Below are 27,548 nucleotides of genomic sequence, written 5' to 3'. Positions count from 1 at the left end.
AGAGAGAGAGAGAGAGAGAGAGAGAGAGAGAGAGAGAGAGAGAGAGAGAGAGAAAATGGCTCCCTATTTATCCCCCAAAGTCCCAGAATGTCTGCTTAGCTCCACCCTTGGGTCCTCGCAGTTCAGAATTCCTTTAGGACATCCTTCCCTTTAACACCTTCATACTTGAACCTCTCAGCTCTAGTCTGGGTATTCTCAAAAGAAACAGAGTATATACCTGTGAGATGTAATAAAACAGACAAATGACAAACAGAGAACTTGAGCAGAGTCCTCCACTCCTGCCCTTTCAAACTCCCCTTATGGTTAGTTTTGCAGTCTGTAAGTGCTTCTTCCTCAAGGGCAGAGAATGAAGCTGTGACTCAAGGGCCAAAAGTAACTAACTGGTCCTCCCATGCCTGATCTCCTCTGCAGAGCTTGGCTCCCTAACCTGAGCTAGTTAGCACTGTTGCAAAATAAGATCCACTCCTGCCAGTGTCCCAAGAGATAATGAGCTCACGGACCAAAATAAGAAGACATTTGAGGATCATAACTTATTCGGTTACGTATTCCATCCAAAGAAAAAATATTAGTACCCAAAATTTGTTTGCTTCATGAAAAGATTTTTTTTAAATATGGCAGCTATTAGCATTTTACAAGGACAAGAAAATATAAAAAGGACCAAGAATAATATCAGACACGAAAAGATACTCATTGTAACAAATAACCTAAAATGGAGTAAATACGAGCATTAATGGATTAGCAAACCGAAAGATTGAGTTAGAAAAAAATTCCCAGAGGTAAGGATGTAAAATCAAAGAAATACAAAAATACAAAGAAAAGAAAAATTCAAGATATGGTGACGCAGGGAGAGTCAAAGTAGAAGTAGTAACAGTGGAATACAGAACTTCCTAAAGGAGGGAGTTTTAAAAAAATAAGGAGATAAATTTCCATGAATGAAAGAAGGAAGAAGTGGAGGAAGTGGAGGAGGGGGAGAAGAGAAGGCTACAGATGGGAAGGGCCAGAGATTCCGAAGAGCAGATATAAGGAAAAAGCCCACATGACATATCCAATACAGAGATGTGAAAATATCAGGAAAAAGGCAGAAAATTATGAACGATCAAGAGAAAAATGGCAGGTCATGCTTTAATCAACAAAGACTAAATTAACAGGTGTTTCCATAACAACACTAAAAGCAAACCTTTTTTAAAGCTGAAAAAAATTAAAATTTTTAAAGTATTGGTGAAAAGAATCTAGAACCATAAAATCAAGAAACTTATAATCACCGAGATTGTTATTTAAATATTAAAGAATGATTTAAAAATTCTCAGGTGTCAAAATTGTCACAAAAGGACTCATGAAATATATTTTGTATTAAGAACTATAATTAGGGCCCTCCCTGGTGGCGCAGCAGGTTAAAGCACAGCACTAAGAAGCTAAAGCCACTTCAGCACAATTTTGATGCCCGCCCCAGAGGTGACCCACATGGCCCTGCAGACGTCTCCTGTCCCGCCCACTGCTCCCCTCAGCAGTGTACTTCATCACTCTGCCTGTTCTGCTCCCCACTCTGTCTCTGGTGAATCCTCTCGCTGCCCCTGCACCTCTGGCCTGTACCCAGTTCTGTATGCATAAATGAATAATCTTTAAAACAAAACAAAACAAAAAAACTATAATTAGAGAAAATTCCAAGAGGTGGTATAAGATGTGTACGAAGTAACAGAAATTAGTTACTTAATAAATTTTGCTGTTGTTTTTAAAAGTTGCATTGTAAACAAAGACAAACAGAAAAAGGCCAGAATTAAGGACTATAACCAGTGGATCTCAAAGAGTGGAATCTGTTAGCAATGCAGATTGCCAGGCCCAGTCCCGGGTACATGCAACCAGTGATTTAACCAGTCCTCCCAAGGATTTGGATGTACCACTGAAGTCTGAGAAGCACTGAAGTTTGAGAAGCATAGTCTGAAAATGTGTGTGGATTCCTGGAAATCCCTAGAGACTTTCAGGAATTTCACAAGGGCAAAACAAATTTCACATTAAAATCAAAATATTATTAGCCTTTTCCCTGCTCTTAAAATTGCATAGTAGAGTTTTTTAGAAACTATAATTTGTGAACCTAGAGAAAAAAAAATGTATTAGCAAATATGAGGCTTCAGATGTGTTCTGTAAAACAGATAAAGTTAGCTAAAATAGAAAACAATAGCACTCTTTTGCTGGGAAAATGCGATTTTTTATCGTGGAAATATATCATAGTATCATGTAATTGTTATTATTATAAATATTTTAAATGTCCTGTTTTAAATTTCTAATATATAGCTCTAGCTCCCATAAACAAAAAGTGTTTAGAGTTCCAGTGTTCAAAGTATAAAGAGATTCTGAGACCAAAATGTTTGAAACATTGCTCTGGAAATTCCCTAGAGACTTTCAGATACATCAATGTATCTGGAGAGTAGGAGATGGAGATAGAGAATAGGTTAACATATTCTCATATTGAAGTTATATAATGATAGTAATTCACAGCAAAAATAGAAAGGATGAAAATAAATTTAAAAGTGATAAAAACTGACATAAAAGACTATCAAGAGACTCAAAATATGAATAACTACATCAAATTAAATAAATATTCCAATTAAAAGACCAATGGTGAGTGGATAAACAAAGCAGTACAAATATATGTTACTCACAAGAAATATAAGAGATGTTAATATTGAAAGTACAGAACAAGGAAAGATAAATTATGTCAACACTATACAAAAGAAAGCTTGAGTGACTGTGTTAACAGCACCCTAATCAGACTGGAGTACTGTTAGAGATAGTTAGACATTTCCTAACAATAAAAGATTGAATTCAACATGAAAATATAGCAATTTTTTACCTATGCACTTAATAATGTAGCCTCAACCTATATAAAGTCAAAATTAATACGACTTACCTGAAGTAGCTACAAATCCAAAAATACACTGGAAAATTGATAAAAATTGTCATATGCTGTTTAAAGAGCAAGTCTTAGACAATGGATCATAGTAATCTAGGCAACTCTCTGAACATACTGTAATTAAGCTAGAGATATTTGACCAAACACTCACAGGGAATATGACAATGGAAATTCTAAAATATTTGGAAATGAATACTAACGAAAACTGGCACATCAGAATGCCTGTGGTGAAAAGAAAACAAAATTAGATAGAAATGTAGAGCATTAGCTGCATGTATTAGAGAAGACGAAAGACTGAAAATGAACTCAATAAGTAAGAATCTATTTTAAGTTAGTTTTAGAAATGCTAAAGCTTTGAAAAATTAAAGTTCTCCCCCCAAATCAAAATGGAAATAATCCATCACAGGACAGAAATTAATTTCATAGAAAATAGGTAATAGGCCCTCCCTAGTGGCACAGCGGGTTAAAGCACAGCACTGAGAATCTAAAGCCGACTCCGCATGAGTTCAATTCCTGCCTGCCTGGGAGGAGACCACATGGCTGAAAGACCTCTCCTGACCCGCCCGCTGCTCCCCTCAGCAGTGTACTTCGTCGATCCGCCTGTTCTGTTCCCCACTCTGTCTCTGGTGAAGCCTCTCACCGCCCCCTGAGCCTCTGGCCTGTACCCCAGTTCTGTATGCACAAATAAATAAATCTTTAAAAACAAAAAGAAAAGAAAATAGGTAATAAAGAACTTCAACAGTCACAAACTGATTCAGTGAAATGATATGACCGGTAAATCCTTTACTAGAACACTAAGAGGAAAAATATACCTATATCAGATGAGTATCTAGATGGATGCCACTACAAATAACACAGATATTAGAAAGACAATGCTAAAATGTGAATAACTATGCCAGTATATTTATAATTCTAGGTGAAATGGAAAAAATTTTAAAAATTACATTGCTGCAGGCTAGTAAAGGAATGTAGTGTTTCCAAAGCTAATACAAGAAGGTACAGAAAATACTCCCATACTCATTAAAGAAACTGAATCCTACTTGATGAATGAAGAAAAACTCAAGGCCCAGGTAACTTTAGAAGAGATTGTTTTCAAATATTTAAGGAAAAAATAAAACTAATTTTAGTCAAACTCTTCCAGAGAGCAGAAAAAGAAGCAATTCTAAGCTCATTTTTTTTTTTTTTGAAGCCATAATCTTGGTACTAAATTAAATACACTAGTCTTTTACAAAAAATGAAACTTTTTCATCAGTTCATACTCCTGGACATACATGTAAACATCCTGAACAGAATACTTATAAACCAACTCCAGCAATTACACAGAGTCACCAGCTGTGTTTTCCCAGTGTGAAAGGTCAGTTCATTCAAAAGTCAGCTCATGATTCCTCAACTAAGAGAATCAAGAAAATTAAACCATATTAATCGCCTTATAGATACAAGTTGACATAAAAGTTTATGTTTTAATATATATTTTAAAATCCTTAGCAAAGCTAAAGAGATGCATAAAAGAGGGAAGGAGGTAAGGGGGAAGAAGGGAGGGGGGAGGAGAGAAGGGATAGGAGGGAGGGGGAAGGAGGGAGGGGGAAGGAGGGAGGGGGAAGGAGGGACTGTAAGGAGGAGACACAGGACAAGAAGTTAGGAAAATGGTTCAAGGTGCCAGGTCAGCAGCAGTTTGGAACCCCAAGCAGGAGGGGCTCATCCAGACTGAAGTCAGTTCCACTGGCCTCCTTTTTCATCTCTTTGGTTTATAATTCTTCAGAGAACTTGGGGCCACTTTGATGGAAGTTCAAGTGCCTGTTCGCCAACACACCTACAAATGCCTCTCCTAACCCCTGCTTTGCATGTAGTAGGCCCGACATGAATGTCTGTTAGAAACAGTAACCCAGGGACCCATAAGTCCCAAAGCTACACTAACAAACTTTATTATTCTTTCCCACCCCCTAGTCATTGGGGTGGAATGTCTTTTGCAAACATTGAGATGGTGAGAGTTAAATCTCTCATCATAACCATAGCCTGTTGACTTTACTCTTCCCTGGACCCGTGAAATTAACTTAGCAATAATTTCCTGACTGGGGAAGTAATAGGAGAGCTTCGCTGTCCCAGGTTTCCTCCCTCCTTTCTGGTGTGTCCGTGGGGGTAGGTTTTGTTCTTTTCCTTCTCCTCCTCCACTCGCCTCTCTATCTGATTTGGCAAGGGATTGTTTTTACTTTCCCCCCATCATTTTCTTGCCTTTATCTCCTTAGAAATGTCAATGAAAATTTTAATGAATGCAAGACTTATCCCACGTCTGAAAATGGTCACAGGCTAAAGATCTGTGCCCAGAATTGATATCCGATTCAAACTGATAGCAAAGGCTTTGACATGAAAAAGACAGCACGCCTCCAACATCGCTGTTCACCAAACCTCTGGCAAAATACACATCTTTTATTTCTGATTCAAAATACTGATTTCCTATGGTGCTCCCAGCCTTGCACATTATTCACAGCTTCCTTGGGAAAATCCCCATAACTCAGGGAAGCCACTATGTCCAGTTTCAGTGGAGGCAGTTCTGAAGGAGGCTGCATAGATGTTTAAGGCCTGGTTTGATATCATTTGTATAATTCACAAACTATTTTACATAATTTATTCTCACATATAATACATAACTACAAGCTATACTCCATCACTACATGACAACATTTATAAAACATTTTCCATAGTTATAAGTCCTGAACAACTTTACAGGGTCTAACACTCAAAATTGGAGATCTAGGCCCTCCCTGGTGGCGCAGCAGGTTGAAGAACAGCACTGAGAAGCTAAAAACACTTCAGCGTGAGTTTTATCCCCACGCTCCCTGGAGGTGACCCACATGGCGTGGCAGACCTCTCCTGACCCACCCACTGCTCCCCTCAGCAGTGTACTTCGTCAATCTGCCTGTTCTGCTCCCCACTCTGTCTCTGGTGAATCCTCTCACCGCCCCTGTACCTCTGGCCTGTACCCCAGCTCTGTATGGATAAATAAATAAATCTTTAAAAAAAAAAAAAATTGGAGATCTACTTACACTGAGAGAAAGAGAACAAAAAATTCCTGGTGGATATTTCCTTTTTCCAAGGGAAGACAGCGAGACTCTGGATCACAGAACACATTCCTATGATGATATACCACAGGGAAAAATGGTTGCCTCCTGGGGTGACAAATGCATCATAACGTATAAGTTTTAGGTATGTGACATGGAAACCTAACATGTGGATATGATGTTCGCTTCTTTCTTAAGGTTTATTCAGACTAGCTGGCAGTCCCTGTTATCGCTTCACGAATCTGACCTTAATCTAGAGTCTTAAGTTTGGAAAAAGGAAGGCTGCAACTCTGAGTGCAGGGGGGGAGGGGGGAGATGATGGTCTTCATGTACTAAGCATGGAGAGATTTTGAAGGCATGGTCCTTTGTTCAGCTGCCTTGCAACAGACAGCACACTCACTCTGCAGCCAAGGATTCGAGGGCTCTCCAAAGGGCCGAGCAGTCTTGGAATGTGTCTCCATGGCAGGCCGTAGACTCCTATAGCTAACAAACTTGAAATAATACAAACAGTGATTACAGACTCCCCATTCCACTGGGAAAGGGGATACACTAAGAAGAAAATGAGATATTATCAGTGAAGCACTTAGGAAGGAACAGGAGTGAGGCCCCGTCTTTGTAGCAACAGTAATAGTCCCTATTGTGGAAATTTGTGTGTATTTGCCTACCCTGTTCTTCATGGTGGTCACGAGGACTTGCTATTTTGTCCAAGTGATCAAGATACCTGACTTCTGTTACATCCTTCTGTCCTCGTTTCCATTGCGTAGTCGTTCATTTGTTACTGTACTTAGAGAATACTTACTAAGTATCAGGCTAAGTACCCAATGGAAGGTCCCAAGATGGGGAAGATATGGCCCCTTTTACAATCTAGATGGAAAAACAGACACATGAACAACCAACTCGAACTTAAAGCCCAGAGAGCAGAGTAAACACACCAGCATCATGAACTTGAGGTCAGGAGTCAGCAGAAAGTGCAGCAGGGAGCCATGTGGAAAGGTCAGCCCAGCTAATAAAGGGAGCAGCAACGGGAGTTAGAAAAGGCTTCCTGGAGCAGGGAGCAGGGGACGCCCACACTACTGAGAACTCAATGAGCACTGGGTGTCCATGAAGTCCAAAAGGGACAAGGAGAGAGGACATCCCAGCAGCCTAAACAGAGTGGGAAAAGCCACAGGGTTGAGTCACACAGATGTGTCAATACGACTGACTGCACATATTGCACAGTGACTGGTGCCAGAAGGCAGAGTTCAGGCAGGGAGAGGTCCCCTCTTAAAGGCTCCCGCTGGTCTGTCCTCTCCAGCCTCTTCACAGTCACACAAAGGGAGACAGCGGCCAGATGCTAAGGGGCAGCATGAGGTGAGCGATAACAGGCGCCTAAAAGACACTCAGCAGCCTGCAGGAACTGCAAGCACAAGCCTGGGTCTAAAACTCTGGGAACTCGAACTTTTGTTTTTGCTGCAGGACAGACTCAGAGTGCACACAATACCCAGCGCTGCAACTCCCTATTTGGAAGGAAGAACTGCCGCACATCTGGGAGAGGTTAGGGTCAAACATATAAATGAGAGGAGTGGAGCACAGTCCTCTGAGACGCTCCATCTGTGACGTCAATGGCTGCTGGCCCTGGGCAGAGGCTGCTCCCTTCCAGTAGTCAGGGGCCCATTAACTATGCCCAGCGCCTGAGTGTTTATGTGGAAAATGTGAGGCCAGGAAGTTTCTCCTAATTATGATTTGGAGGTTGTCAAGTAACTATTCTTTAGTAGTCGGTTTCTGTCTTTCCCACTTTCCCAGTTCCCCTCATTTCCTAGTTTCCTTTTTACAACCCAATCTCTCTAACCTCCTCCCCCACCCCACACACACATCCACTCTTATAAAAAAGAGCTATATTTACCTCTGTGCTTTCTCTGAGTCACTTCCTCCCCCTGCATTATAGATCTGGCTGCAGCTTCCTGCTCCCCCCAACCTCCTCACCCCATGGCTGTGGACGCAGATGGGAAGTGAACTTAGGGAGCACAGGGGCACATATAACTGAGTGTTCTGACTGACCCCTTACTTCTCTTTCGTACTTCAGGGAGCGAGCTGCACTCCACTTGGGCACCACCAGGGCCTGCCCAGAGCAAATCAGAAGGACAGAGGAAAGTGGGCCCACACCTTTCCTTACTCCCTCAGGCGTCAATCAAACCAGGCCAAGTAAGTCTCCCACCTGCTGTTCCCATCCCTCTGCTCTCCCCACCCCTTATTTCTACACCATCCTCAACACTTCCAAGGCCATTATCATCCAACAAAACAATAACCTGCAGGACTTACAGCTTGCTAGTAATTGTCATTATCCTAGTTATTGTTCTGTTTGACACCAGGACCCAAGCTGAGGCTTATCAATGCTGCCAACACCAGAAGGAAATCATGACAGCTTCATACAATGAGAGGTTGCTTATATACTGATGATTCATTTTAATAATTATTGACAGGGGCTTCCCTGGTGATGCAGGGGTTAAAATCTAAGCTCTGTCAAGTTATTACTACTCACTGTGGCATGAGTTCAATCCCCAGCCAGGGAAGTGACCCACAAGGCACAGCAGACTTCTCCGGTCTCATCCACTGCTCCCCTCCAGCAGAGTATTTCAGTGTATCTGCCTGTTCCACACTCTGTCCCACTCTGTTTCTGGTAAATCCTCTCTTTTCTCATATCTCTGGTCTGTCCCCCAGTTCTTGTAAGCATCAATAAATAAGTTCTTTCAAAAAAATTATTGACAGCACATTTTGAGCCCCAAATTACTTTTGCCTATGTGACTAACTTCCTCCACCACCTGCTGAGAAAAACTTTATACACACACACAAATACACAAATATGTTTTTATATAAACACACATATATATAAATAGGAAGATTTATTACCTAATTTTTATTTATTTTTTACATCATTACCTAAATTTTAAATTATCTTTTGTATTGATGTAACATTTGTTGTTACATATTAAAATAAACATTTCATGTTATACATTAAATATAACACTACATTTAATAATGTGCACATATTTTTAGTAAACTGCTTGACTCATTTTCCATATATTAAATTGAACACTAAATCAAATGATTGAGAGAGAAAGACTAAAAGAAAAATTATAAGATAATGCTTGAAAGCATAAATGGAGTGGTAAGGTCATTAAGTTTTCTTTTAAAATTAAGAGGTAAGTAAATAATCAAGAATTAACTATAAGCCCCAAACCATTAAAATGGCCATATAAAAAAAAGTCATAATTAAAAGAAATAAGGTGACTTACATAAAATACATGGAAAAATCAGCTCTCTTTCAGAGATGCCGATCAAATTTGTAAAAAAAAGGTATCATGAATTTGCAGCCAGAACATTCAAAATATCTGGGTGGAGCATTGAAACCAGTCAGTAATTTAATATGAATACGACTGCTGTACAGGGACAGAGTGCCAGGAAATGGGACTAATACTTTCTGTTTTCCCCTCTTCCCAAGCTTCCTGACTGACATCTTAGCTGTGTGGTTTTCTACATCATCATGTAGATGGAACCAGATTGCCCAAGTCCCTAAATACCATAGGAAGGGGTTTAGATTTCATTGTCAATAGGCAACTCTAGTCCAGAGATTGTAAATAACAGCATGATCAAATCTGCATAGTGGACTAAAGCAAAAAAATGTGATGTCTGAGAACACGTTGATGAAATTCAGCACATCTTTATATTAATATATCGAATGCTTAATACAGGGCTCCATGCTCCATACTGAGAAATAAACATAAGGAAAATAGACACAATCATAGAAATTAGGCAAGAAAAAAATGACATTCAAATTAGAAAGGATTACCTAAAATTATCTTTGGTGGTAAACACTATACTTTGGAGCCTTCCTGATGGCTTAGGGCTTAAGTCTCAGCACTATCACTGACCACTATAGGCTGAGTTCTATCCTGGCCAGGAAGCTGGCCCACATGGCACAGCAGACCTCTGCTGTCTTGCCCGCTGCTCCCCTCAGCAATATATTTCAGTAGATCTGCCTGTTCTGCTCCCCACTCTGTCTCTGGTGAATCCTTTCACTCCCTGTACTTCTGGGCTATACCCCAGTTCTACACAAAAAGTAAAATAAAATAAAATGCTTTAAAAAGAGCCCCAGTATATTCATATCTTAAAAGATAGATAGCTAGAGAGAGAGAGAGATTACACACACACACACATACACAAACTGTTAGAGGTAACAAATAAATTCAACAAGTAGCAGGATACAAAGTCAACCAACAAAAGTCAGGTGTGTTTTTACACACTAGTGAAAAATCCCATTTATCAAAGATCAAAAAGAATAAAATACTTTGGAATTAATTTAGTCAAGGAGGTAAAAGTCTTATACAATGAAAAATACAAATCATTACTTAAAGAAATATTTAAATTTATTTCATATATATTTATGTATCTTATATATAGATATGTGTACAATACTCACATACATACTTAAGTACAAATAATACAGAAACTTCTTGTACACATACTCACTTTTGGTTATTTACACAAATGAATTGAAAGGCAGGGTCTTGATGTCATATTTGTACACCCATGTCCCAAGTAGTATTATTCACAATAGCTAAAATATGAAAGAACCCAGTGTCTGTCAAAAAATTAATAGGTAAGTTAAGTGGAATGTTATTCACTCCTTAAAAAGAAAGGAATTCTGATAGATGTTACAGCAGGGACAGGATCTACAGGACACGAAGCTGAATGAAATAAACTAGTCACAAAAAGAACCCGCTGCACAATTCCACTTACGTGAGGTATTTGGAGTGGTCAGTCTCACAGGGACAGAAAACAGAATGGTGACTGATGGGGAAGTGGGAAGTTACTGTTTAATGGGTATAGAATTTCATTTTTATAAGAAGAAATTTTCTAAAGATGGATAACAGTGATGGATGCACATTTTTTAATGTATTTAATACCAGTGAATCATGCACTGAAAGATGGCAAATTTTATGTTGTGTATATTTTACCACAATAAAAATAATACTGGAATCAGACTACAAATTGGATACCAAGTCAGTTATTCCCTACAGTATAATAAATCTATAACCTTTATGCAGTAATGTTCTCTGCTTGGCAAAAATCATCTGTATTCTATCAGTTCTCCACCACTCATTTTTAGTCTTACAAAGTCTGGTAAATAGAATGTCAAACGATAACCAGTTTCCTGTGGACAGACTTATTGCACAATTCCTTATGTGTAATTGAAAGACCACTGTCAGCTGTTAGGCTTTATTTGCAAGTTTGGGGCGATCTTTCTTAACATGATCGATAAAAGCAAGTACAGTCCCCACCCTCAGGGAACTGAAAGGCAGTGACACACTCTTCACATTTTCAAACACTCACCCAAGTACATGTAGACTTTAATTGTGTGCAGTGCTATGAGTGGGAATATATGTGATGCCTACAAGCACTTACAACAGGGAAACTGAAAAGGCATACACGAAGAAGGAGATAGTAGGGTGGGCATCAGGCAGGGACACAAATGATGATCCAAGTCAATCAGTTGGCCCCCTTCCCTATCCACACAGCTCCCCCACAATTTGGACATTGTATCTCTGAGGCTTATCTCTTCCAAAGGAACACAGCTAGCTCTCTACTCTGAGAAGAGCAGTCCTCTTAGACAGCACATAAGAAGCTCACCCTCACATGTACAAGACTAGTTTCATCCTCCCCACACCAACCATCTGCTCATTTCCCATTTCCCTTTTTTTTTTAAATATGTTTTTATTTATGCATATAAGAACTGAGGTACAGACCAGAGGTGTGGGGGATAAGAGGATTCACCAGAGACAGAGTGGGAAACAGAACAGGTAGACTGACTGAAATACAATGCTGAGGGGAGTAGCACGCAGGTCAGAAGAGGTCTGCTGTGCCATGTGGGTCACCTCCTGGATCAGCAATCAAACTCGTGTTGCAGTGGCTGTGGATAGCTCCATAGTGCTGTGCTTTAACTCACTGTGCCACAGGGAGGGTTCCCATTGAGTGACAACACCATGCATTGAGTTGATTAAACCAAAAATTAAGGAATTTTTCTTTATTCTATTTTCCCTCACTTCCACCTTCCAAACCTGTTGCCATGTAGCACTGAGTTAATACTGCACTCTCTCTCGTGCCAAGTTCATCATATTTTCTCTTTTACCACTACCTGCAGTCAAGGCTCTCTTCTCTGCCCCTATGTGCATTATCTACAACAGCCATAATGAGCAATCCAACAGGTAAACCTTATGCCAACCTTCTAAAACCTCTCCCCTATCAATTAGAACACAACTTCTCTCACTGGTTATACAATCCTATCAGACCTGATGTTAGTGTCTTCTGACCTTCTCTGTAAACATTTCCACTTTCACCTCCAGCTTCATCTCCAACTTTCCCCCACTCACATAGTCCTTTCAGTTCTTCAGACATCCCACGCTCATTCCCAGTTTAGGCCTTTGAGCTGCCTGGTCCCTTTCATCATTCAGCTCCCACCTTAAACACCATGCTTGAGACAGCTCTTTCCTAACCACTGGGTTGTAAATACACCTGTTTCTTTGCATTATCTCTCTTGACTTAAATTCTCTGCCTGGCTGTTCCCATAAGCTGGCATTTCTTCTTGCCATGTCCTCTTCCTCTTCCTTTTCTGTCTGCCTCCCAGTCCTAACCCCAACAGACATGTCCTGAATTCCAGTTATTAATGTCAACGTTTAAACACCCCCTGACACATCACTAGGGGACAGAGAATAATTCTGAATGCATGAACATGGCAAAGTGAGAAAGGATAATTGTCCAGGAAGGAGCATGAAGGACTGGAAAAAAGTTGGCAGGGTCGGGAGTTTGGAGTACAAAGCACGAGAGGGAACAGGGTGAAGAGGACAACTGGAGCAATGAAGGAGCCAAACCACACAAAGCACAAAGCCCTGGGAGGGATTTTAAGCTCTGTCTTCATCCAAAGAGCATTAAGATGATATTGACAGATTTTTAAACAGAGATGAGAGAAGGGGATTTTCCATGAGTTTGAGCACAAACTAAAAGAAACATAATAGGAAAAAATAAAGCCATTGCGACAGTGAGAGGCTGACCCTAGTATAATCAGAGCAGAAATCACTGACCTAATCAGTTCATTTCTCTCCCCAAGACACTCCTTCCTGTGACAAACATGCACTTCATCTGCTCCACCCTCCTAACCATAAAATGAACAAAGCCCATAATCATAACTTTACTTCTTCAAGCACATCAAATTGCTTCCAAAGCAGGTCCACTCCCCATACTCTTCATGCAAAGCATCTCTATTTGTTAGCCCAGCTGGATGTACTTCTTTCCCTCTGCATGTCAGCTTAAACATCATTCCTTCAGGGACATCTCTGCCACCGCCACCCTGTGCCATGTCAGGTTACACTGTCATATGGTGTCATAGCTCCTGGAAATTCTCTTTCAACACATTTATCACAAGTTTAATTCAAAACTGAGGCTGCTAGAGTGACTGGTTGTCATCCCAGATTTTCTACTTAGTAGCAGTGTGAACACTGACAAATTATATACCCCCCCACCGAACATCAGTTCTACCATCTGTAAAATGGGAATGATTGATGGTAGCTCCTCTTTCAATGCATTTTTTAAAGATTTATTTATTTATGCACACAGAACTGGGGTACAGGCCAGAGGTGCGGAGGGGTGAGAGGATTCACTAGAGTCAGAGTTGGAAAAGAACAGGCAGATGGACTGAAATACACTGCTGAGGGTAGCAGCAGGTGGGTCAGGAGAGGTCTGCCATGCCATACGGTCAGCTCCCTGCTCCCTGACCCAGGATAGAACTCATGTTGCAGTGGCTTCATAGTGCTGTTTTTTTTAATCCCTTGCACCACCAGGGAGAGCCTTCAAGGCATTTTTAATACTATAGTATAGGCTCAGTTATGTGCCATGTTCATTATCATCATCACAATGTGTCATTTTGCAAGTACCTGTTTGAGTAATTAATGCCTCTCACTGACAGACACACTCTCCAACAACATGAATCTCAGACACCACCAAACACCTGGAAGAACAGAGTGCCTGGCTCACAGTGAGAGCTCGACTGAAATTACCGACTGTTCCGTTCTCGAAGGCAAGGTCAACTGCTGAGGGATATTCCCTTATGGTGAAGAACCTGGAAACACTGAAATCTGGCCTTGCAAACCCCCCTCCCCCAATCTCCTGTCTAAGTGGTTACCTTGTGTGCTTGTCCCTCTTTGGATACTTCAGGTATCTTTTGATTTAAATTGACCAATCTTTTCTCATTCACAGTACTCTCCTTCCAACCTAGGATTCAGACTAAAAAAAAAAAGTTTTATTCAAGGCACAGGGACGAAGAAGCATGAATGTGTGCAGAAAGAGGCCATTTCCCTAACAGTGGCTGTTACCTGGGCGAGGAGAAAAAAGCCTGCAACTGGTGGGGCTGTTCCTTCATGTAGGACAGTAAGTTCCAGGCAGGAGATGATGCACAGATGCTGCGTGACTCATTCAGGAAAACCTCTCGGACACAGGTAGGGCTGCTCCCTGCTTCCTTCTTCTGCACAGAATCACACTGTGCTCCAGTCAGCGGAGGAAGCAGCAGCGTACCTCAGTGGCCACAGCAGTGTGGGGGCACCAGGTAGAAAGCCGCACACCTGGCGAGTCTTGATCGCTAGGGAGATGGGACACACGTGCACAACACTCCTGTGGGCCTTCAACCGGAAAGGAGTTAAGAGGCGCTGAGTTCTAGGGTGGAAAATGGGAGAAATGTTGAAATTATATTTTGTTCCTAGCTTGTAAGCTCCACTATCTGATTTATACATGAGTTATTTTGTTGAGGTCTCACAATTTGTATTCTTCTTTTTATAAACACCAGCGACAAGAATCTGCTTGTCCAGTTACACGCATATGTTACATAAATTAATCTATGTAAAGTTTAGAGGTGAAATTAAACCCGTATGCCAAGGCCTGGGCTTTTATCCCCCTAGACTAGGCTGTTCCAGATCACAGTTTCAATGCAGTAAATGATCATTACATATACTCAAAAAGCCAGGACAACCAAAATTAAAACCATCATTTACCTTTGAGGGAAGATCAGGGAAAACAAAGCCCATGTCACAGAAGAACCTCAGCCTGAGGTCATTCAGCAGAGGGACAGACTGGGGCGGACACAGATGTCAGCCCATGTGACCAGAGTCACTCTCCTCTCCAAAGAGTGTATGCAACGTGGCTCTGAGTCACCAAGCAAAACAGAAGTTTATTACCTTATCTCTAGGGCACCCATAAAAACTAGAAAGGATTTAGAAAAGATTTATCACAGCTACTGAATAAAAAAGGTTTAGTACTGGAATAGCTGTATTTACACAGCAGAATTTTCTGTTGCGTCTCTACTGTGAACTGCTCACCTAAGCAGTATCCTAGGCAGAAAAGATGTCACGGGTACTAACTCTGATGGACCCCTGACCTAATGACACTTGTATAAAATAGTAGTGTCGGGTAAACAGAAATCTGCTTTGTGGTAGATTTTCACTGTTAATTTGCCACCATCTCCATGCCTGGTTAAATCTAAGCTAAACCAGTTGCGTCTTAATCATCACGTCCTTCCGCTCCTTCCCCACAGTTCATCAGTTCTTGCAACAACCACTGAAGCGCTGAGCTCCTCAGTTCAACCTGAACTCAATCAGTGTTCTGGTGTGGACTCATGACAATGGAAAAAGATTGTGTCCCACCAAGTGGTAGGACAAGGAAAGCTTGAGCCCACTTGGATGGAGGGAGGTCAGCCTGGCACCCAGACTGCCTCCAGCACCATGTGGGAAGTTACAGAGCTACCCCTCTTTGAAGCATCAGAAAGTCACTTGCCACAGCAGTGGAATCTCTGCTTGGTAACTGTAATTGCCACTGCTCTCAAGAGTGAAAGAAGTGTCTGAGTGTATATCTAGTCTATTCTATCCCCCAAACCCACTGATTGTCAGCTCAGAGTCGAAGCCCCCTATTTCATGCTGAAGACCTGACCCTTCTCTTTTCCAGATGCCAAAGAAACATACCAGTCCTGCCAGATTTCAGAAACTGCAATCTTTTAATTATTATTATTAATTTATATTCTTTTTTAAAGATTTATTTATTTATGCATACAGAACTGGGATACAGGCCAGAGGTACAGGGGCGGTGAGGGGATTCATCAGAGACAGAGTGGGGAGCAGAACAGGCAGATCTACTGAAATGCACTGCTGAGGGGAGTAGCAGGTAGGTCAGGAGAGGTCTGCTGTGCCATGTGGTCACCTCCGGGGTATGGATCGAACTCATGCTGAAGTAGCTTTAGCTTCTGAGTGCTGAACTTTAACCCCCTGTGCCACCAGGGAGGGCCTAATTTATATTCTTACACTGTTGTTCATCTGTGTAAGTAACTGGATCCCCCCCCCTCAACTGTGGTTCCCATAGTTCTCCCACCACCATATATCCACATGTATCGCCACCATAGTCCCTTGTGCTGGTGCAAGATGTCAGACTGTGTTTTGGTACAAACTTCTGAAAACCCTCGGAATACCGCTTAGGAGGAAATCAGCCAAAGCTGTATAGGACTGGGAGCGACAAGTTGTTTGATCCAACATCTGATCCCACAGCTGACTCCTTTGAATGATGGCTATTAAGCAAGGCCACGGAACTGGCTGGATGGTACTGGACAGCCCACCACCTTCTTCCTGCCTTAGAATTAGACAAGCCCTCCACTCAGAGAGCATGAATGGCAAGCGTGTAGACAGTTCTCTCTGAGCAGGATGACTGAGTGAAGCCACTGTGGGAAGTACAAAGCGGGGCAGAGGGGGCTTCAGAAGAAGTGGACAAAGAAATGAGACTTTCTGCCTCTGCACCGCAGCACTGATGGAGTGTTGCTGACATCAGAGGTGGAGAAAAGAGGAGGTCGCCTGTGTCCTTTGTGTTCTTTGCCACAGAGTCAGAGCTGAGCCTTTGAAGAAAGGTTCCCCCACCCCTTTCCCCACCCAGGGCCTGAACTGGAACAGAGACAAGGATCTGGAAACCACCCGAAATCCAGTTGCTATGTGGCTCTCCACTTTCAGGGAAATGTGAGCTGCCTGTTTTTGATTACTTTGCTCTTATCACATCAGGAGGTTCTTTATTAGAAGCAGCTTCATTTCCAAGAAACCTGTTTTGCCTCTCTTCCCTTTCGATCTTCCAGACCCTTACTTCTGCCCTCTCATCACCTCTGGGACCACCTAACTCCCTGTGTCACTACATCAACACCTTCCTCATCAAGGAAATCAGCCGCTGCATCACCCTAACTTACACCAGGTCTAGAAAATAAAAAGATGAACATTTGGCCAGTGACCACAGCAGCTGGCAAAATATCCGCCCATCCTCCTCTCTTCCCAACTCCAACATTTTGGCTTTTCAACATTTCTAACTTCTCTGCTGTATTGTTAAAGGGAAAGCAGAACTCAATCTGCCTTGCACTTCTAGGAAAGCAACTTGGCACAAGTGCCCAGTGTCCTGTGAATTTCCTGGTAGCCCACAGCTTGATAGGCTGGAAAAAGCGAGGCATCTGAAGGAGCGAACTGGCTGCTGGGCCTGGCCCGAACCACACACTCCTTCTGGGCATTGAGGATCGAAGGCTTTTGCAATCTCCCTGAAGAACTAGCGATGTTCTTAGTCATCCTGGGCACCCGGGGCTGGAGTCTCACCCCAGATTCCTCCAAGGTCCTCAGGGTACTTCACGGTCATCTCTGCAAGTTCCTGTCACATGCGCTTTCCTTTCTTTTGATTTCCTTCTTTCTGTCACTCCCTGCAACTATTTTTCCTGTTTTCCTGAAGTCTCATCCCATGATGGCTGTCGTCCAAGGGCTTACTAATTCCCACCTTGCCGGCATGAGAAATAATTTTACTCAGCACCTTCTTACATTCAAACTTTAGAGACCACCTACATTCAAAACTTTAGAGACCACCTCAAAGTCCACTCTCCAAGCCCTGTGCTATGGAATTCCAATGTCTTCCTCAAATTCCTGTGAGTTTTTGAAAGTTAGTATAAGGGCTACCTGGCTCGTTCCTGCTTCCACTGAACTAGCTGACGGGGTGGGTTATAGATCCAGCACCTGTCCTGCTCTTTCTATTCCAGAATCACAGGGTCAGAACCCAACACCTTTGTTCAGTTTAGAAAACAGCAACCATCACCAGACCCGTGTGACAGAGGGAGAAGTTAAGCTACAGTGACACACAGGGCCCCCAAATTGCCTAAAACAACACTGTTCATACAACAGTTAGAACAAACATGGATGTTTCACACAGATTTGTGACTCCACAAGAAGACCCCAGTGTCATGCTTTCACTGTCCTTCTTCCTCCTCCCATCTCGCCTCGTTAGCTCTTTCTTGTCATATCCATTTTTGTCATTTCAAGGGCTGTCCATTTTGAGAGACCCAACTTCTTTCGAAAGCAGCAATAGGAATTTTTTTTTTAAGATTTATTTATTTGTACAGAACTGGGGTACAGGCCAGAGATGCAGAGGGTGAGAGGATTCACCAGAGACAGAGTGGGGTGCAGAACAGGCAGATCGACGAAGTACACTGCTGAGGGGAGCAGCGGGCAGGTCAGGAGAGGTCTGCTGCGCCATGTGGATCTCCTCCAGGGCAGGCGGGAATCGAACTCATGCAGAAGTGGATTAAGCTTCTTAGTGCTATGCTTTAACCCGCTGCGCCACCAAGGAGGGCCCAGCAATAGGATTTTTTAATGGTTTTAAATTTTAATTAGAAAAAATGACAAGCATTTAGAAATGTATGGGGAGTAATATCACTGGTGACATTCTAAGCTTTAGAATGTTGAAATGTTGTAATTTTTGTTCCCACTAGCATTCATGCAGTCATTCTCTCTCTTTCTCTCTCTCTCTCTCTCTCACACACACACTGAAACAAACTACTTCTCATACAGCTAAAGCCCAGGCCCATCCCTTTCCTCTCCTCCCTAAAGTTAGCTGGTATAGAAGAGCTTTTGCATCATTACCATGCATGTTTTTGTACTTAAATTACATGTGAACATTTCCTCACACAATGCACAGTATTGTTTGGGATATTTAAAAACATTTGCTTAAGTGGTGTATTGTATTGTAGGGTGAGAATGAACTCTAGGAACAAAAGAACATAACCAACATGAACATTATCTTACCCTAGTTGTTATTTCTCACATTCTCAATCTTGAACCCAGTGGTCCAGCATCTTGTATGTACTCAGCAATTATATTCTGAATGGGTTTCATAATGAAATACTACCCTCCAAATTCTCAAAATTCAAAGTATCTACCTATGAATAGGTACTCCTAAGACTCCTAAGCATACCTACCCAAACAATTAGATTGGGCATACTCTTCAATTTTCAGTAAAAACTTCCATGACTACAATAACTTTTCCAACACAAGATACAAGCTACACTCTTTCTGAAAGAAGAGCTTCCTCAGCGCCTCCTTCAGGCCACCACTTGTGTCCTTTCATGTGAGTCAATACAACTCTGATTTCAGTGGAATCGCCTGCGACAGAGGGTTTCAGTCTACATACTCCCATTCCCAAAACTGTGACCTCACAGAGGAGTACAGCCTTTCTTCTTTTGCTTCGCTGAGTTCATCCCCTTAAAAGCCAAGAGCACCTGACGTCATTTTCTCTGAAGCTGCCAAAGCCACCCCAGTCATTTGGTTCCATGGGTGGGGTCAACATCCCAAAGGCCTTACTTATTCTTCTAAGAAGAAGCAGAAAGGGAGAGACCTGGTGATCTGGACTCCTGATTGCAGGTTCTTAGAAGGTGGAAACTGAACCCAAAAGTGAGGGTCCTGTGAGTTGTTCACCCTCCTTGCTACCCCAAACTCAGTAGAGCAGCCAGATAATAGATGATTCAGATTCTTCCAATCTGAGTGAAAGCCGACACTGTTAATAACCTTGCCAGGTAAACACCATAGGAGAAGACCACTCTTGGCAAAGTAGGGTGCATGGCCACCCAAAAGCAGCAAGCCTACATAGAAGCCAAGCACATTGTCCCCTTTTGCAAGCTCCCTCATGTGGTCTATTATCTATCACCTCAGGAATGAGTTCAGTCTACCCCCTGATGCAAATCTAAGGCTGGGTGGGTCCGTTCTCTTAATAGCAGTAGCAGAATCTTCACAGACTTAAGTATAGGGGAAAGGTCAAGATTCCTTTTCTCTTTTCATGGCAATAAAATTAGAGCCAACTCTTCCCTACAGTCCTCTGAAAGTTTGCTGAGAAATGATAACACAACAAACTAATATAAATCAGCGAAGGAAAGTGGTTGAAAACCATGGCTAAAGCAGGCCCATTTGGCACAGAGCCCACGTGACCCATGAGGAGGAACATGGGTTTTGATGTTAGACTAACTTGGGTTTGAGTCTTGTCTCAGCCTCAGCACTAGTCTCCATGAGACTTTAGACAAATGACGTCTCTAAATCACAGGTTTTCTATCTATAAAATGAGGGAAGGAAGGAGGATATTACCAATCTTACAAAGTGGAAGTTTTCAGGGAGGTAATACATTGTAAGACCTTAGGGCATTTTTTGAGGTCACTAATGATGGAAGGAAAGGATTTAGATGTATGTATACTAACCTCCTCACTTTACTACTTTCTTCTACACCCATCTTTCCAATATTGCAATTTGGAGATAAGCCACAATTCAAGTTGATAATGCTATCTCCACGCAAATATTTTCACCACTGTAGCGTAGGAGATGAGAATTATGAAAACACCCTAGAAATTCAGTTGGTAAAATAATATCTAAAATGGGGGAAAAAATTTTTTTCAGCTTTCTTAGAAATACTGGAGATAAAATTTAGAAGAGTCAGCAAAGACTTGATGGTTCCTGGCTCCTGGGGAGTATGACCAGTATTAGGGATCTGGCAATCCTATCTGATTTTTTTTACAGAATGACTTTGACAGTAATTTTAATTTAAAAATGAAAAATTAGAGTCACCGAGAATCTTAGTCTTTCCCAAAGGCCCTCACCCGCTTCCCCCCCCCCATTTTTTTTTTTTTTTTTTCAGAAACTTGATCTTGAAATTTAAAACAAAAGTCCATTTGGGAATCAATTATAACTTATTCTGTCCAATTGAAAAGACAAGGTAATGAAATATATTTAAAACTGTAACCCAGGAATTCAGAAGTCTAACTCCAAGCCATTTGGTCAAAGGAGGTTGGCATATTAAACTTACCTTTTTCCTTCAATTTCCTGTTTATCAACATGCTTCATTTCCCAAATTATTTGAAGATGCATATTGGAATTCAGCTTGGCCATCTTTGGATCAGTAAAATTTCTTTAGTCATATTTCCCCTTTATTTACCATGAACAATGAAAGGAGAAAGAGTGAGATAATACTGTACATATGTAAACTATACATCAGTTTTTAATTTCTAATCTAAAGCCTCACTGTGCTTGGAGTCTGCCTTCAGAGAACAGAGAAAACAAAGACAAAGGCATTATGGGTCATGTGGTTCCATGATTCCAAAACTCAAATTACAGCTATGGAAATCTATCAGTAGGGACTTTTTAACAATTTGTAATAAAATACAAATTTAGTCCAAATTGCAAAGTGTATGTTTGCTGGTTTGTTTTTTTTCCTGTAATTCAGAAAACATAAGACTAGTTCTCTACCAAAACAATGCAGTGAAAAAAAAATTTTTTTTCAATCTGCACTGCTGAGTTATTACTAGAGATTAGTTGAATTATCCAGAAAATTATTGAAAACATTTACATGCAGGGCCTGAAAAATAATAGACTGAAAAAGTAAAGTTCAGATGGTGGGAAAAGGTAATTTTTTAAAAACTGGTGAAAATATACCTACCAATTCATGCTGTCAAGTGTTTTGTGACTCTTATTACTAATAGAAGAAGACTAGAAGAAGAAGACTAGAGTCTACAATTTTTAATCCTAGATTCACCTCTCAATGTCAGTGACAATGGACCTGTCAATTCTCCTCTCTGTGCTTCATTTTCCATTTGGACCTAACTGGATAATCACTGCAGCTTCTTTTAGGCCTTAGGAGAATACAAAACATGCATTAAAAACATGGAGAGAATATCCTCTTGCTATACTCATCCATCCTCCAGATTGATATTTATAATTATACACAGACGTTTGAAAACCTACAGCCTCCAAGGATCTGCCCATCAATTATAACAGGAAATGTAGCTGTCTAACTTAGCTAAATCATAACCAACATCAGCAAAACTCAAAGCTTGGCTGAATTTCCATTATCCCCACAAATTAAGGGTGTGGTATCAAAAATAACCCAGAACACTTACACTTAGCTTTGGTATCCATTATATGTTTTGGTTGACAGTAAGCTCAAATTAATATGTTGGTTTATTCAGTCTAATTTTTAAATTTGTTACCCTAATTATATACTCAGTGATCGAGTCTAAAAATAGATAGCTGGATAAAGACACACTGTTCTCAAATTCAACTTAGTTTTTGAACTTTAAGGGCTGGCTCACATAGAGCCCTACTTTACAAAGTAACAGAGGAGACTACTGTGATGTCTGCCTGCTCTCAAGTCCCTCCTCTCAGAGTAGAGTTCTCTGCCCTGACCTTCTGGGCCACAGGAATGGCACTTTGGAAGCCAAGTCATTGCTCATTTGTTAGTTTTCATTTTTATTGAAGTAGCATTGGTTTATAACAGTACATACATTTTAGATGTATAGCATTGTACTCATACTATAGCATGACCACCACCGAAAGACTAATTTCCATCTATCTTCATACAAGTGATACCTTTAGCTAGTGTACTCATCCCATCTCCCTCTCCTCTATGGGACTCACCATTATGTTATCAGAATCTAAGAGATATTTTTGTTTTGGCTGTTCAATATTTTTTTAAAGATTTATTTATGTGTGCATACCTGAGGTAAAGGCCAGAGGTGAGGGGATTCACCAGAGACAGAGTGGAGAACAGAACAGGCAAATGTACTGAAATACACTGCTGAGGGAAGCAGTGGGTGGGTCAGGAGAGGTCTGTTGCACTATGTGGGTTACCTCCCTGGCAGGGGATTGAAATCACGCTGCAGTGGTTGCAATAGCTTCATAGTGCTGTGCTTTAACCCATAGCACCACCAGGGAAGGCCTGCTCAATTTTTGTTTATCTTCTATCTTCTTTGTTTATGAGTGAAATCTTAAAGTATTTGTCTTTCTCCAGCTGGCTTACTTCACTTAGCATAATGCCATCTAAGATCTGTACACCTTGTCACACCGGGAAATATATTTTACCCACAAGTGGAATCGCTGGATCATACGATACTCCTATTCTTACTTTTTTACCCCCTCACATCACTGGGTAGGTTATCTGGACAGAAATTCAACAAAAAAACCAATGGCCTTAAATATCATATTAGAGCAGAGGGCATTAGTAGATATGTACAGAACATTCCTTCCAAAAGCAATGTAGCCCAACTTCTCACGTGTACACAGAGCATTCACAAGGATAGACTATTTTCTGGGACACAGGACATAGCAATACAGTTATGAAGAATAAAATCCAATAAAATTCAAGCATCTTTTGTGGTCACAATAGAACTAATGTTTTGGTGACATCATCAAGAGCTCAGCTGCTCGACATTGACTAAGCACCAGAACCAAACTGGCCTATGCTTGCAATTTGTCCTCATGGCTGAGAGTGAACTCTCCGTGTGGGCTCACTTATATGAAACTATATAAATCTGGGAACCAGAGTCCAGTCATGAATTACCTGCCAACTAGACAAATAGCAAAAATAGCTGATTTGCAAAGTAAGATTTGCAGAAAAAGGGAAGCAAAATACAGAGAAGCCCGAGTTCTGGGCCCCTCCTAGCCCTCCAGTCCCTTCTGAGTCACTGCTGCACCCCTTTTGCTGACTCCCAGCTCCCTCCTCTGCCATTTAATTGAATTCTCCTTTCTTGAAAACTGATTTCTACTGTTAGCAATAAAAACAAAACAAAACAAAACCAAAAAAAAAGTGCTGTTACACTGGCTTCTGTTCAGCTGAATTGAAAATTACAATAGGGAAATAATTTTGCTTGCTGGGTTTGGCTTTTTTATTTTTGTCTTTTCCTAAATTATTTTGTTTGTTGATAAGAGAAGTGACTTGGTATCACAGAGCCTCAGGTAATTAAGAGATAGATGACTGCACTTTTATAAATTTTCTCTTTTTCCCATGTCAGCCTCAGTTCTATAAAGTTAAAATTTTTCTGTATGACTAGATGATGTGCTGCATTTATAAGGTTAATAGAGGGCCAGAGCATGAAACTACTCATTGTAAGCTCCATCTGCATTCCTGAAACAGCTACAGATTAATGCATAATAACACATTTTCTGAATACAGTGCCAAATATTCCTAGTAACAGATTAATTAGAACAGCTCTTGCAGCAACTTGGCAGCCATTTTCTGGCTGCCTCCAGATAGCCACAAAACACACACCCCTTTCTCCAAAAGTTGAAGCTGTCAGGCCTTTCAGAATAGGGGAACAAAGTCTATCATCAGATGACGTGAATTCAACTCCTTACAGCTGTCTTTACTTGTGTGAGTCTCCATCTCTTCATCTCATTTGGAATCAAGAAAATCCAAGGTTAGATCAATGGTCAAAGGCAGCCCAATAGTCCACATGCTAACACATAAACATGGACCATGTGCTTTGCCTCCACATTGGGAACGGGAAATGTACTTACCTCTAGGATTATTGTGAGGCAGCTACTATGTATAAACAGCCAAGAGTGCCTGGCATATGCGAACACTCTATTGATGATAGCTTTTGTTATTATCTGTATTATTTCTGAGAATATTTTTTAGATTTATTTACTTATGCATACAGAACTGGGGTACAGGCCAGAGGAGCAGGGGCAGTGAGAGGACTCACCAAAGATGCAGAACAGGCCGACTGACAAAGTACACTGCTGAGGGGAGCAGCGGGCGGGTCAGGAGAGGTCTGCCGCGCCATGTGGATCACCTCCGGGCCTGGGGATTGAACCCTTGCTGAAGTGGCTATAGCTTCTCAGTGCTGTGCTTTAACCCGATGTGCCACCAGGGAGGGCCCATATTTCTGAGAATTTTTTTAACAGACTAATCATTATCAGTTCCTAATGCTACTGTCTGACTCCTTCCAATAGTAAATTTCATGAGATTTTTTGATAAGTGTATAATTACAATCAAACCTGAATATATTTAATCACAATATTTTGAGACTTTTGAGTTCATCTCCTGAAAGTAAATCACTAAACTGCAGTGATTTAAAGCATTATTGAATAAGGAAAAATAAGGCTATAAAAAGTCTGTAGGGATCACTTGTTGGAAAATGACCAGTACTCATGCTATAAGGATAGATTATCATATAGCCCTTATACATTTGGATTTCAAATAACGAAGGGACAATTTTGAAAATATTAAACAAAGGAAAAAGAAAATATATCAATAGATCCTAATGCATTAAGCTCTAGCATTGTTTTGGGTCACACATTCTGGATTCCCCTGTGTGTGGTTCTTGAAAATTCTGAGTCTCAAAAAACAACTGCCTCTATGATTACCCAAAGAAGAAAATTACTACTTAGAACAAGAGCTGTCTCTTTTCCCCTCTTACAGAGGAGCATCAGATCAGAAGAATTATTCTTTGAGAAAGAAAACAAAAAAACAAAAAAACAAAAAACATTGTGTCGGTCCTCACTGTGAATAGCTACCCCTGAGCCCCCAGACTGGAAGGACATTGCACACTGAAGTGAGACAACTTGAATCTCCACAGGCAACTGAGGCCAGAACAATACAACGAGATAAACAGAAGACACAGGCAATAAGAAGGAAGGTCCATCCTCCACACAAACTCCCCACAACCAACCAGCAGCCAGGAACTTCAATGTTCAGTTGAAATTGCTTTCTGTGGGTGCTCTGCTATACTTCAGTTACCACAGTTTCAGCAATAGAGAAAAAGAAATTAACAGCAGAAAACAAGAGCAATATTTAAGAAACACACTGTAAAATGGACAAAAGGCATAAAAACTCTCTCCAAAACTACACTGGTGGAGTTTTGCTACAGCAATATCTTATTTGGATTTAAAAATTCTGGTTGATTCCAGAATGTCAGGGGATGAGGTCAACCCCATAATTGACTCTTCAGCTAGCATGATGTACTCCCACACAACAGAGAAATACATCTTCCACAGGATTTCACATATCCCCCAACATTATCATGTCATCTTTAACTTTATCTTAGCATTGTCTAGTTCTGTTTAGTCCCTGCTTAGGTTACACTCAGGACTATTGTGTTCTCTTGGTTTGTTATTATGGTTCTAGCCCACTTCTTAAACAATTATGTCTCCTGCAGGTCTATGTTTACGCAAAATAGTGACAAAGTACTAATGTGCAAATAAAAATGATCCATACAAAAAGAGGTGGATTCCAAAGGGAAAATTATGAAACTGATTTTTTCCTTCATCATTTATTTCTCTCAATATGTAGTCAATATGAAACACCATTCCTGCCTTATCCAAACCAAAACTTAAGTACAAAGAAATTCACTTGTTCGACAAATATTTATTGTCCATCTATCCTATGATGGACACTTCAAGCAAGTTGGAACACTAAGGTAAATATTCAATGGTCAACGTCTAGTTCAGGAAGGAGAAATAAAAATAAAAATGGGGAACTGTGTGTATACCAAGCTAGAACAGCACACAGAGGTGGAAGGACTCTGGTTTGGGAAAAGGCAAAAATTTGCAAAGAAGGTAACAACAAGAGCAAAATTTGAAGATTTTATGGGCAATAAAGGAGGTGATGGAGAGCATTTGGGAAGGCGGGGCTTTGAAACTCTGAACTTGCCACTTGATAAGGGCACAGTAGGAAGTTTGATGAGTGGGTGCATTCACAGGAGAAAGGGGAAAGGCAGGCAGGGCTTCTGAGGTCCTTGCTGGACTGAGATGTTCTGCCTTTAACCTACAAACCATGGAATTCCAGATAAGGCTGATAAAGAACTAAGTGAGTAAGAAGGTATGTTCGTTTACAAGGATCTGTTGGAAGGAAAGAGAAATGGAATCTGAAAGTCCAGAAGATATGAAACATGATAAAGACCATGAAAGAATAAGGAATATTATATCCTTATTACTGGATGGGCTCAAACAGGATACTTTGTTCCCTGGGCCTGACTGCCTGAAACTTATGTAGAAGTTATCCAAGCAAAGATGGTGAAACACATTTTCTTCTTTTTTCCTTTTCTCCAGAACAATTCTCAAATGAGGAGTTGTATATCCAAGTAATTCTGCCTCAATGCATTTCTAACTGCTTCCTTAGAAGCCACCCATAATGGCCCTATGACATCTTAGATTCCCATCACAATTGCTGAGTAGAAAACCTTATGTCCCCCTCTGAGTCTTAGTTGGCCAAACGCAACATGGCTTCGTTTGCAAATGGCCATGAGGAGATGGAGTGAACTTAACTGGGAGTTCTGAGACAAGCAAGCAGCGCTGTTTTCACATCCCTGAGCTGAACTGATGTGCAATCCTCATCTCCTCCTCCCAACCCCTCAACCTCCACTGAACTTTACCTCCCCAGGCAATCTCTGGAAAGCCCAGTTATATTGCTCA

This window comes from Condylura cristata, unplaced genomic scaffold (assembly GCF_000260355.1).
Source record: "Condylura cristata isolate star-nosed mole 26May11 unplaced genomic scaffold, ConCri1.0 scaffold00017, whole genome shotgun sequence".
NCBI classification, from domain to species: Eukaryota; Metazoa; Chordata; class Mammalia; order Eulipotyphla; family Talpidae; genus Condylura; species Condylura cristata.
Note: the sequence above shows the minus strand (reverse complement) of the source record.